Raw genomic sequence first — 13,311 nt, forward strand, 5'->3', positions numbered from 1 at the left:
AATGCAGTCTTTTGCGTAGACACTAGGTAGTGTGAGAGACGAATAAGATCATCGTGCAATTTCAATGATATGGTGGTTTACAGTTAGTTCACTTTGATGGCCAACTTGCATTTTCAGGATTTTGCTAGAGAAGACCATAAAAAAAGCTCTGTTAATTAAAACTCAGCACATATCATTCTTGATCTTGGAAAATATGTGGATTTTATTTAAAAAATAACACAAACCCTTAACTTACTTGTTTTAGGTGAAAGACTCCCTGGAAATATCCTATTTGGAGAGAAAAATAAAACCACTTCTAGCTAGAGAGAACCAAATACCTTGAAAATCAGATGTTTTGCTCCTTATTAACTCAGATTTAAGAGCATTACTAAGTTGTACCCTGACTGATTTTTCGCTTTTTTGGAAGAAGAACAGGTCTGGGCATTAAATTTGTAACAGCAATTATCATCGGCATATGGGTTTAATTACTAAAAAAAAAAGGTTTTTATTTTTCATAATTGTCATCATCATGATCCAATTTCCATGTTAAGTTTGGCACTGAGTGGGAAGGATCACTGCAGCTTCCAGCCTTCCTAGCCTCCCATGGTGCCCTTTTTCTTCTCTTTTCCCAATATTTTTACTTTCAACTTCTAATGGGACCTGCTGAAAACGGATTATTTGGAGGAATTTAGTAAAGCTCTTAAAGAGAAGATCAACTTTAACGAGGTCTGTTGTTAGTTGCCATGGTAGAGTCAATTTTGTGTGCAGAGTAGAACTGTTTTATAGGGTTTTCAAGGCTGTGACCTTTGGAAAGCAGATCTCCAGGCCTGTCTTCAGAGGCTCCTCTGAGTGCTTTTGAACTGCCAACCTTTGGGGTAGTAGTGCTTAACCAGTTGCTGTTGAGTTGGAGTCAACCCTGACTCTTGGCGACCCTATGTGTTTCAGAGTAGAATTGTGCTCCAAAGGGTTCTCAGTGACTGTGACTGTTCAGAAATAGATCTCCAGGCCTTTCTTCTGAGGCCCCTCTGGGCAGATCTGAACCACCATTTGTTGGAAGCCAGGAACTTAACGATTTGCACCACCCAAGGACTTTTCAAAACACACATGAAACCAAAACCCATTGCCGTCAAGTTGATTCTGACTCAAAGCGACCCTACAGGACAGTGTAGAACTGCCCCATAGGGTTTCCAAGGCTGTAAATCTTGAAGGCCGACTGGATCATCATCTTTCTCTCATGGAGCAGCTGGTGGGTTTGAACTGCCAGCCTTTAGATTAACAGCTGAGTGCTTAATACTGTGCCACCAGGACTCCTGAAAATACACCTGACAGGGTAGAGATAAAGAGAATAATTTTAGAAGAAAATATGTCTCTAGCAGAGGTTGACAAACTTTTTCTGTAAAGTGCCAAATAGTATTTTATATATAAAATATAAATAAATAAATATATTTTTAGATTTTCTGGACATAGTGTTTCTGTTCCAACTGTCAACTCTGCTATTGTGACGAGGAAGCAGCCACAGAGAATACGTCAAGAGTGCGTATGTTTATTGAAACAATAAACTAGCAATAGGCTGGATTTAGCCTATGGGCCGTAGTTCACTGACTCAGAATATTAAAATTAAGGAAAACCTATTACAGTGACGTTTTATGACGGGATTCCGTTCTGACAACTCCGTCCTAAGTCAGTTCTCATGTTAAGTGGAATGCTTCATTTTTTTTTTTAGTTTTTATTATTATTGCTTTTTATTATCAGTATCTTTATAAAGCCAATCTTTATTTGTCTTTAGGGTTAGAAATATTACGTGTAAACTTACAGATATAGTTTAACATTGTATGAAGCACATGAAGCTTTGGTGGCATAGTGGTTAAGAGCTTGGCGGCTAACCAAAAGGTTGGCAGTTCAAATCCACCAGCACCTTGTTGGAAACCCTGTTGGAAACCCTCTGTCTTATGGTGTCGCTGTGTGTCAGAATCAACTCGATGGCAGTGGGTATGGTTTTTTGTTATGTAGTACATATTGCTAACAGTTGTTAGGTGCAGTTGAGTCGGTTCTGACTCATAGTGACCCTATGCACAACAGAATGAAACATTGCCTGGTCCTGTGCCATCTGCACAACTGTTGCTATGCTTGAGCCCATTGTTACAGCCACTGTGTCAATCCATTTCTTTTTTTTTCCTTTAACAGTGAGAAATTTAATCCCATTCCATTTTCTTTTTACACTTAAAGAAAATTTTTTTTTACTGTGCTTTAAGTGAAAGTTTACAAACCAAGTCAGTTTCTCATACAAAAACTTATATACATCTTGCTATATATTCCTAGTTGCTCTCCCTCTAATGAGACAGCACACTCCTTCCCTCCACTCTCTATTTTCGTGTCTATTAGGCCAGCTTCTGCCCCCCTCTGCCCTCTCATCTCTTCTCCAGACAGGAGCTACCCACATACTCTCATGTGTCTGCTTGATCCAAGGAGCTCACTCTTCACCAGTATCATTTTCTATCCCATTGTCCAGTCCAATCCCTGTCTGAAGAGTTGGCTTTGAGAATGGTTCCTGTCTTGGGCTAACAGAAGGTCTGGGGACCATGACCTCTGGGGTCCTTCTTGTCTCAGTTGGACCATTAAGTCTGGTCTTTTTACAAGAATTTAGGGTCTGCGTCCCACTGCTCTCCTGCTCCCTCAGGGGTTCTCTGTTGTGTTCCCTGTCAGGGCAGTCATCGGTTGTAGACGGGCAGCAACTAGTTCTTCTGGTCTCAGGCTGATGTAGTCTCTGGTTTATGTGGCCCTTTCTGTTTCTTGAGCTCATAATTACCTTGCGTCTTTGGTGTTCTTCATTCTCCTTTGCTCCAGGTGGGTTGAGACCAATTGATGCATCTTAGACGGCCACTTGCTAGTGTTTAAGACCCCAGACTCCAGTCTCCAAAGTGGAATGCAGAATGATTTCTTAATAGATTTTATTATGCCAATTGACCTAGATGTCCCCTGAAACCATGGTCCCCAAACCTTCGCCCCTGGTACGCTGGCCTTTGAAGTGTTAAGTTTATTCAGGAAACTTCTTTGCTTTTGGTTTAGTCCAGATGTGCTGACCTGTCCTGTATTATGCATTGTCTTTCACTTCACCTAAAATGGTTCTTATCTACTATCTAATTAGTGAAAACCCCTCTCCCTTCCTCCCTCCCTCCCTGCTCTCGTAACCATCAAAGAATATTTTCTTCTCTGTTTAAAGTATTTTTCGAGTTCTTATAATAGTGGTCTCATACAATATTTGTCCTTTTGCAACTGACTAATTTCACTCAGCTTAATGCCTTCCATGTAATGAAATGTTTCACGGATTCCTCACTGTTCTTTATCGATGTGTAGTATTCCATGGTGTGAATATACCATAATTTATTTATCCATTCATCCATTGATGGGCACCTTGGTTGCTTCCATCTTTTTGCTATTGTAAACACTGCTGCAATGAACATGGGCGTGCATATATCTGTTCGTGTAAAGGGTCTTCTTTCTCTAGGATATATTCCAAGGAGTGGATCGTATGGTAGTTCTATTTCTAGCTTTTTAAGGAAGCACCAAATCGATTTCCGAAGTGGCTGTACCATTTTACATTCCCAGCAGCAGTGTAGAAGTGTTCCAATCTCTCCACAACCTCTCCAACATTTATTGTTTTGTGTTTTTTGAATTAATGCCAGCCTTGTTGGAGTGAGATGGAATCTCATTGTAGTTTTGATTTGCATTTCTCTAACGTCTAATGATGGTATTTCCTCATGTATCTGTTAGTTACCCGAATGTCTTCTTTAGGGAAGTGCCTGTTCATATCCTTTGCCCTTTTTTAAATTGGGTTATTCGTCTTTTTGTAGTTGAGTTTTTGCAGTATCACATAGTCGATCCATCTTTTTGAAGGTCTCCCTCTTTTTCACTGATCCACTACTTTACCAAGCATGATGTCCTTCTCCAGGGACTGATCTCCCCTGGCAACGTAACCAAAGTATGTGGCACGTAGTCTCTCCATCCTTGGTTGTTAAGGAGCATTCTGGTTGTACTTCCTCCAAGACAGATTTGTTCATTCTTTTGGCAGTCCATGGTATATTCAATATTCTTTGCCAACACCACAATTCAAAGATGTCAGTTCTTCTTTGGTCTTCTTTATTCATTGTCCAGCTTTTGGATGCATATGAGGTGATTGAAAACACCAGGGCTTGGGTCAGGAGCACCTTAGTCCTCAAGGTGATACCTTTGCTTTGCAACACTTTAAAATGGTCTTTTGCAGCAGATTTGTCCAATGCAATGTGTCTTTTGATTTCTTGACTGTTGCTTCCATGAGTGTTGATTGTCGATCCAAGTAAAATGAAATCCTTGACAACTTCAATCTTTTCTCTGTTTATCATGATATTGCTTATTGGTCCAGTTGTAAGGATTTTTGTTTTCTTTATGTTGAAGTGTAATCCATACTGAAGGCTATGGTCTTTGGTCTTCATCAGTAAGTGCTTCAAGGCCTTTTCATTTACAGCAAGCAAGGTTGTGTCATCTGCATAATGCAGGTTGTTAATGAGTCTTCCTCCAATCCTGGTGCCCTGTTCTTCTTCGTATAGCCCAGCTTCTCAGATTATTTGTTCAGCATACAGACTGAATAAATATGGTGAAGGGATACAACCCTGATGCATACCTTTCCTAAATTTAAACCATGCAGTATCCCCTTGTTCTGTTCGAATGATACCCCTGATCCATATACTGATTCCTCATGAACATAATTAAGTGTTCCGGAATTCCTATTCTCCACAATGTTATCCATAATTTGTTATGATCCACACGGTTGAATGCCTTAGCATAGTCAACAAAACACAGGTAAACATCTTTCCGGTATTCTTTGCTTTCAGCCAGGATCTGTCTGACATCAGCAACAATAGCCCTGATTCCATGTCCTCTTGTAAATCTGGGTTGAATTTCTGGCAGTTCCCTGTCGATATACTGCTGCAGCCACTTTTGAATGATCTTCAGTAAAATTTTGTTTGCATGTGATATTAATGATATTGTTTGATAATTTCCACATTGGCTTGGATCACCTTTCTTGGAAATAGACTTAAATATGGATCTCTTCCAGTTGGTTGGCCAGATAGCTGTCTTCCAAATTTCTTGGCGTAGATGAGTGAGCACTGCATCTGTTTGTTGAAACATTCTCAATTGGTATTCCATCAATTCCTGGAGCCTTGTTTTTCGCCAGTGCCTTCATTGCAGCTTGGACTTCTTCCTTCAGTACCATCAGTTCCTGATCATATGTTACCTCCTGAAATGGATGAACATCAACAAGTTGTTTTTGGTCTAGTGACTCTTTGTATTGCTTCCATCTTCTTTTGATGCTTCCTGCGTCGTTTAATATTTTCCCTGTAGAATTCTTCAGTATTGTAACTGGAAGCTTGAATTTTTTCTTTAGTTCTTTCAGCTTGAGAAATGCTGAATGTGCTTTTCCCTTTTGGCTTTCTATCTCCATGTCATCATAATACTTTACTTTGTCTTCTTGGCTGCCCTTTGAAATCTTCTGTTCAGCTCTTTTACTTCATCATTTTTTCATTTTCCTTTAGCTGCTTGATGTTCAGAGCAAGTTTAAGAGTCTCTTCAGACACCCAGTTAGGTCTTTTCTTTCTCTCCTGTCTTTTTAATGACCTCTTGCTTACTTCATATATGACGTCCTTGATGTCATTCCACAACTAGTCTATAGTCGTTAGTGTTCAATGCATCAAATCTATTTTTTTCAGGAGATGTACAGAAAAACCCAATAATCAAATGGTTGTATGTCCCGTTCAATGTAACTCAAATATGTTTTAAGTTGGGGACTACCTGTGTACTTGTAACTGAATGAGGGTTCTTGTCCTGTCCTATTAGCTGATTGAAATAAGACGGATGCCACACCAACAGTTCCAAGGGAAACAGAAAGTGGAAATTTATTGTCTGCCAAACAAGGAGAAATGCAGGGGGTCGAGAGACCAAAGGCCACGTGTTCCCTGTCTAAGGGAGCTGGGGAGCTTTTTATTTCCAATAATGTCTGGGGGTTGGGTTTGGTGCCCAGAACTCTCCACCTTTAGCCCTCCCATGTCTACATTTGGAGGTCTGGATGTTGAATCATGTCAGTGACGTTTAGGCCCAAGGACAGACTGAGGACACAGCTCTTCAGGTCCCGCGCATGCACCAAAATCTTGATTTGCGCACGTGCAGGATTCTGGCACAAATCCAAATGGTGGTTATGGCCACAGTGTGGTCTGGCCAAAACACAGTTAGAAGCTGTGTGGCTTGGCAGGCTGTGAGGGGGGGCGGGGAACCATGGTGGAGTGGGGCGGGGGGAGCGTGGCGTGGAGGGCGGGCAAGTCTTGGCAGAGGCTTCATACTGACCAAAAAAACCAAACCCGTTGTCATCAAGTCAGTTTTGACTCATAGTGACCCTATAGCACAGAGTACAACTGCCCCATAGGGTTTCCCAGGCTGTAATCTTTATAGAAGCATACTGCCACATCTTCCTCCCGTGGAGCAGCTTGGTAGGTTGAAACCACTGACCTTTTGGTTAGCAGCTAAGTGCTTAACCGCTGTGCAACCAGGACTCCTTGCTTATACTGAAGGGCCCATATACTTGCTAAAAGGGGTTCAGATTTAGATATGAGTTTCCTAAAGGCCAAAGCAAGAGGAAAATGGCTTAAATTTAATAATCACTCCTTCTACGAGATTAACACACACTAGTTGCTCTGGAGTTTTGGCATTGTGGCTGTGATAATCTTCTCTTGATAAAGGGAGTATCATATGGTATAATGGACAAAGTCGACAGCATCATATTTTCAACAGCCAGTTTAATATAGCTGTTCTTAAGCACCCCCCTCTAAGTGAGCCAAGGGCATGATTCCAAAGCATAGTTGAGAAAAAGTAATTTGGGGGGATAAAACACTTCTGTCTTATTGCTGGTGGTCTCGGCTTGAATCAATGTAAAATGGAGAACATTTAGCAGAAGCTGCGAGCTCATGCTTATCCTCCAGACACTCCTGTACTGAGGAGTGAGAGAATACTGCATTGTTTTTCTCATACCCAGCTTTGGGCAGGTGTCAGGATTCCCCTGTAGCTACAAGGCCCTCATTCAACCAGGGGCAATTGTAGTCCTGTTCGTTCTTCCAGATTTAGAACCAAAGGGTCTTAGGCCCTGATTCCTGCCCTGTCATGAAACTCATAAAAAGAAGTCAGAAGGCAGATATTTTCATGTCTTGTTATTTCTTCACCCCCTTTGATTACTGGTGTCTTATTAACATTTAATTAATGGTTTATAGGTGCCAGGTACTTGACTAAGCTTTCTATATGCATTATTTCATTTAATCCTCATAACCCTATAGGGATAAATTCTACTATTATTATTCCTGTTTTTCAGATGAGAAAATGGAGACTCAGAGATTAGTAGCTTGCCCAATATCCCCCATGTCGTAAATGGATATGAACGTATATTCTACTCTCTTAACCGAAGCTCTTAGCCACCGTCTCTCTTAAAGTAGTTCTCATGACACCCTAGATTCCTGCCCTTGACCTGCCTCTGCTGACTTCCTGGTCTTGTTCATGATTCCCTGGACACAAGCATTCTCTTGTGTGTTATAGGTTACTTCTGGTTGTGGCTTTTTAGCTTCTGGGACCTTCACTCAGCTTTATAGTGTCTCAGCATTGAATAATGCTCAGGTTCTCGGCTTAATTACTAGAATCTGGACCCTTTACCTGGTTTTTACCGCCAGTGATCTCCTGGTCCTCAATGTCTGCCACCCTTTCTTGGTCACACTTGTCATTGCTGCTACTTCCACTCTAGTGTGAACAAAGACAAAATCTTCAATTCATGTACAATTTATCCCTACAAATCTTTATAGCTGTGGTCTACTACTACATCTGTAGGAGTCCTGGTGACACAGTGAGTTAAGCGCTCAACTGCTAACCGAAAGTTCGGTGGTTTGAACCCACCAGCTGCTCCAAGGGAGAGAGATATGGCAGTCTGCTCCTGTAAAGATTTACAGCCTTGCAAAAACTATGGGGCAGTTCTACTCTGTCCTATAGGGTTGCAATGAGTACTTGATGGCAACGGGTTTTACTACATACATCTGTTTTGCTAAAGGCCAGCAAATAGTAAAGGCATACTCTACCCCATGGTGACACATGCAAGATAACATTTGTAATAACAGAATATCTTTCTTAATATGGCAATTTTCTCCAGATATAATATCAATGGAGACTTTATAATAATATAGGGAGCATTTCATTGGCCTGGCCATACCCTACAAATGGAGAATGTTCATCGTTTTCCATGACCAGGTCTGGACTACAAAGAATGTTATTGAGTAAACCATTGGCAGTATAAATATTCTTGAAATGGTAAGTATTTTTTGCTCCTGGTGATGAAAACCAAATATGCTGTTTGCATTGCAAACATGTATAACCTATTAGACTCTTTCAAGAACACAAAAGGATGAAATCAGTGACTAAGAGAGAATAGAAAATAACATCCATTCATTCATCTAGTCATAGATAGACTGAGAGAGAGCCGAGATCATAGCTAGGAAGATGATCTAAGGGCCAAGTCTAAAAGAAGGGAGAAATCAGAAACGGAAGAATGAGCAACGATGGAAAAAGAAGGAGGCATGCAAGCTGTGTGGAATGTGGCCTGAGGAATGGGTCAAGGCACGAAGTTCAGAGTTAAGGCTTTGGACAGTGGAAGCACTAAGCTCTTACATGGCATGGGGGGGCAGTTTGGCTTAGAGTATGGGGACCAAGCATGGCTGGTGACTCAGTGGCTCCTGAATAGGATAATTCACAAGCACAAGAGTTACTCTTCTGCTGTGTCGATTGGTGCCTTACTCCAACTCTGCAGGATCTGAAATCTCATTAAAATAATAACTTTAGGCACTTCCTGGAAGTGGAACAGCTCATCTTGAAAAATTTAACTGGACCCTTACAAGTTGTACCAATTATCTACTGCTTAATGGCACACTTTTGTAACAGTGTCTCTATTCTTCAAAAGCAGAAAATTAAAATAGTCCTTTTCACATGACAAACTTAAAATTTAAATAATGTAATTGTGACCCACTTTGGATGGCACTTCTTAATGCAAAATGCTCAATCAATTCACAAAAGCAGCATAAAAATATGTTATAACCTGGTGTGAGATTCATTAATTTTATGCAAAACTCTAGAATTTTGAGGCCCATAGTGCTGGTGGACCAGTTGGTGAAATGTTGGCCTGTATGTGATGGGTGTTCTGTCTCCATTAGATCAGCTCTGAGGGAGCTGTGCTTGGGAGAGTGAGGAAACTCCCTAAGCCCTTTGGGGGAAAGTCCTCAGAGCAGAGCAATGTTTGGCAAATCTCTGAGGTCTGGAGTGAAATACAATAAAATTTGCATTTATATAGCACTCCTTATTCTCTTGCTTTATATGTGCTATCCATATTAAATAAAAACACAATTAAGAGTTAGTTCTAAAATACCAGGTCAAACATATCAAACAAAATCAGGAATGGCAATTAGTGCTAGAATGCCAGAACAAACAGATGGCTATTGAGTTTGGATTTAAGAAGAGAAATAGGATGTGGTAGCTGCATATCAATAGAGGAGTAATTCTGGAGCTTGGGCTGACGTGGGCTAGGAGGTTGGGCTACAAAGAGGCAAGTTGGACAGTGACCAGCTTGTACAGAGGAATCGTCAGAAGCAGTGAAAATTCATTGCAGCCAAAATTAGTGGGCGCGTACCATATGCCAGGTATGTGCCCTATGCTGAGGATCCAAAGATAATCAGACTTGAATCCTGTCTTCAAGCCACTTATATTCCAGTTTAAAGGAGGAAAGCCTGTGTGAAACGACTTGAGGGACCTTCACTATTTGGAGCAGTATAAGACTTTATTCCAGGCATCAGAGAAAACCCATGCTGCTGTATCTAAAGCCAATGAAAAGAAATTAAGAAGTTAAACTCGGATCCCTTATCTGCTCTTCTGAAATCCAAAACGCTCTGAAAACCAAAAAGATGTTCTTTCTTTTTTTCATAATGTAAAATTTTATTTGTTTATTTTGGGGGACAGACATCTGGAAACAAAGTGATTCATTCGAAGTTGTACCTCTGATTGAGCTTGTCCGAAAAAAAACAAAGGCTCCTGATCAGGAGACCTCCTTCCACCAGAGCATGCTGTGCCTTTGTTTCTCAATCAAATCATCTATAAAGCCAGCTCTCAATCAGTCAGTCCTCATCTGAATGAGTCCTCCTAATCTAGTTTTATCTGGTCATTTTGTACCACTAAACCTAGATGCCCAATGTCTGGCCTTGTAGGTCAATTCTAGCATTTACAAACAAAAGAAAACCTTGATGATTAACTCTTTTCACTATAGAACACTGCTTTTCTAAACCTTGCCTTCTAGTTTCTGTGTGTGTGTGTGTGTGTGTGTGTGTGGTGAATTCGCTGCAAATATCTTGAAGCTGACAGTACTATCTCGGAACATTTTAGGATAATTTTCTTTTATTAGATTATACCACCTTATTTTATGCTCATCAGTCCTTTCTACTATGTGCTATTCATACCCATTGGATATTTTTCTGTTTTCTTAATTTTGCTTTAGGTGAAGATTTACAGAGCAAATTAGTTTCTCATTAAACAATGCAGAAATTGTTTTGCAACATTGGTTGCCAACCCAATGACATGTCAACACTGTCGCCTTCTTGACCTTGGGTTCCCCATTACCAACTTTCCCGTCTCTTCCTGCCTTCTCATCCTTGCCCCTGGGCTGGTGTGCCCCTTTAGTCCTTTGTTTTATGGGCCTATCTAATCTTTGACTAAAGGGTGAACCTGAGGTGTGACTTCAGTACTAAATTAAAAGGGTATCCTGGCGGCCATACTCTGGGGGTTTCTCCAGTTTCTGTCAGACCAGTAAGTCTGTTTTTTTTTTTGTGAGTTAGAATTTTGTTCTACATTTTTTCCCCGGCTCTGTCTGGGACCCTCTATTGTGAACCCTGCCAGAGCAGCCTGTGGTGGTAGCCAGGCACCATCTAGTTTTGCTGGACTCAGTCATGTGGAGGCTGTGGTAGATGTGGTCCATTAGTCCTTTGGACTAATTTTTCCCTTGTGTCTTTGGTTTTCTTCATTCTCTCTTGTTCCAGAGGGGGTGGGACCAGTAGATGTGTATTAGATGGCTGATCACAAGCTTTTAAGACCCCAGACACTACTCACCAATGTAGAATGTAGAACTTTTTAAAATGAACTATGTTATGCCAATTGAGCTAGACGTTCCCTGAGACCATGATCCCCACAGCACGCAGCCCCAGTAACTTGGTCCCTCGGGGAGTTAGGATGTGTCTATGAAGCTTCCATGACTTTGCCTTGGCCAAGTTGTGCTGACTTCCGTAGTATTGTGTACTGTCTTACCCTTCACCAAAGTGACCACTTATCTATTGTCTAATTAGTGTTTTTCCTTCCTCACCCCTCCCCCCCCATAACCATTGAAGATTGTTTCTTTTTGTGCGTAAACCTTTTCATGAGTTTTTATAATAGTGGTCTCACACAGTATTTGTCCTTTTGTGATTGACTTATTTGACTCAGCTAATGCCCTCCAGATTCATCCATGTTGTGGGATATTTTGTGGATTCATCATTGTTCTTTATTGTTACATAGTATTCCATTGTGTGTATGTATCATAATTTTTTTATCCATTCAACTGTTGATGGGCACTTAGGTTGTTTCCATCTTTTTGTTATTGTGGATAATGCTGCAGTGAACACGGGTGTGCATATGTCTATTCATGTGACGACTCTTATTTCTCTAGGATATATTCCTAGGAGTGGGATTGCTGGATCATATGGTATTTCTATTTCTAGCTTTTTAAGGAAGTGCTGTATCGTTTTCCAAAGTGGTGGTACCATTTTACATTTCTACCAACAGTGTATAAGAGTGTCAGTCTTTCTGCAGTCTCTCCAAAATTTGTTATTTTCTGTTTTTTTGATTCGTGCCAGTAATGTCAGGGTGAGATGGTATCTCATTGTAGTTTTGATTTGTGTTTCTCTAATGGCTACTGATTGGGAACATTTCCTAATATGTCTATTAGCCACCTGAATGTCTTCTTTGGCAAAGTGTCTGTTCATATCCTTTTTTAAATTGGATTATTTGTCTTTTTATTGTAGAGGTATTGGATTTTCCTGTAGATTTTAGAAATTAGACCTTTGCTGGATATGTCGTAGCCAAAATTTTTCCCAGCCTGTAGTTTCTCTTTTTACTCTTTTGGTAAAGTCTTTTGATGAGCCTAAGTAAATCTTCTAAGTTTTTAGAAGATTCCAGTTATCTAGCTTATCTTCTAGTGTTTAGGTATTGTTGGTTATGGTTGGTATCTTGTTTATGCAATGCCTTAGGGCCCCTAGCATTGACTCTATTTTTTCTTCCATGATCTTTATAGTTTTTGGTTTTATATACGTAAGCCTTTGATCCATTTTGAGTTAGTTTTTGTGTATGGTATAAGGTATGGGTCCTATTTCATCTTTTTACAGATGGACATTCAGTTTTGCCAGCACCTTTTGTTAAAAAGACTGTCTTTTCCGATTTGTGTTTGTTAAACATCAGGTGACAGTAGGTGGATGAATTTACATCTGGGTTCTCGATTCTGCTCCATTGGTCAATGTGACTGTCGTTGTACCAGTACCAGGCTGTTTTGACTTCCATAGCTTTATAGTAGGTTCTAAGGTCTGGTAGTGTGAGATCTTGTACTTTGTTCTTCTTCTTCAATAATACTTTATGTATTCGGGGCTTCTTTCCTTTCCATATAAAGTTAATGACTAGTTTTTCCATCTCATTAAACAATGCTGGTGGTATTTGTGTCAGAATTGCATTGTATTTGTAGATTGCTTTGGGTAGAATTGCCATTTTCACAGTATTAAATCTACTTATCCATGAACATGGTATGTTTTCCCATCTATGTAGGTCTCTTTTGGTTTCCTGTAGTAGTGTTTTGTAGTTTTCTTTGTATAGGTCTTTTAGGTCCTTGGTTAGATTTATTTTTAAGTATTTTATTTTTTTAGGAGCTATTATAAATGTTATTACTTTTCCTTTTCATTGTTCTCTTTATTGGTGTATAGGAATCCAACTGATTTTTGTATGTTTATCTTGTATCTTGCTACTCTGCTGAATCTATTAGTTCCAGTAGTTTTCTTGTGGGTTCTTTTGAGTTCTCTATGTATAGTGTCATATCATTCACAAATAGCGATAGTTTTACCCCTTCCTTACCAATTTGGATGCCCTTTATTTCTTTTTCTTGCCTTATTGCTGTAGCTAGGACTTACAGCACAATGTTAAAGAGGAGTGGTGATAAAG

Source organism: Elephas maximus, chromosome 4 (genome assembly GCF_024166365.1).
Source record: "Elephas maximus indicus isolate mEleMax1 chromosome 4, mEleMax1 primary haplotype, whole genome shotgun sequence".
Lineage (NCBI taxonomy): Eukaryota > Metazoa > Chordata > Mammalia > Proboscidea > Elephantidae > Elephas > Elephas maximus.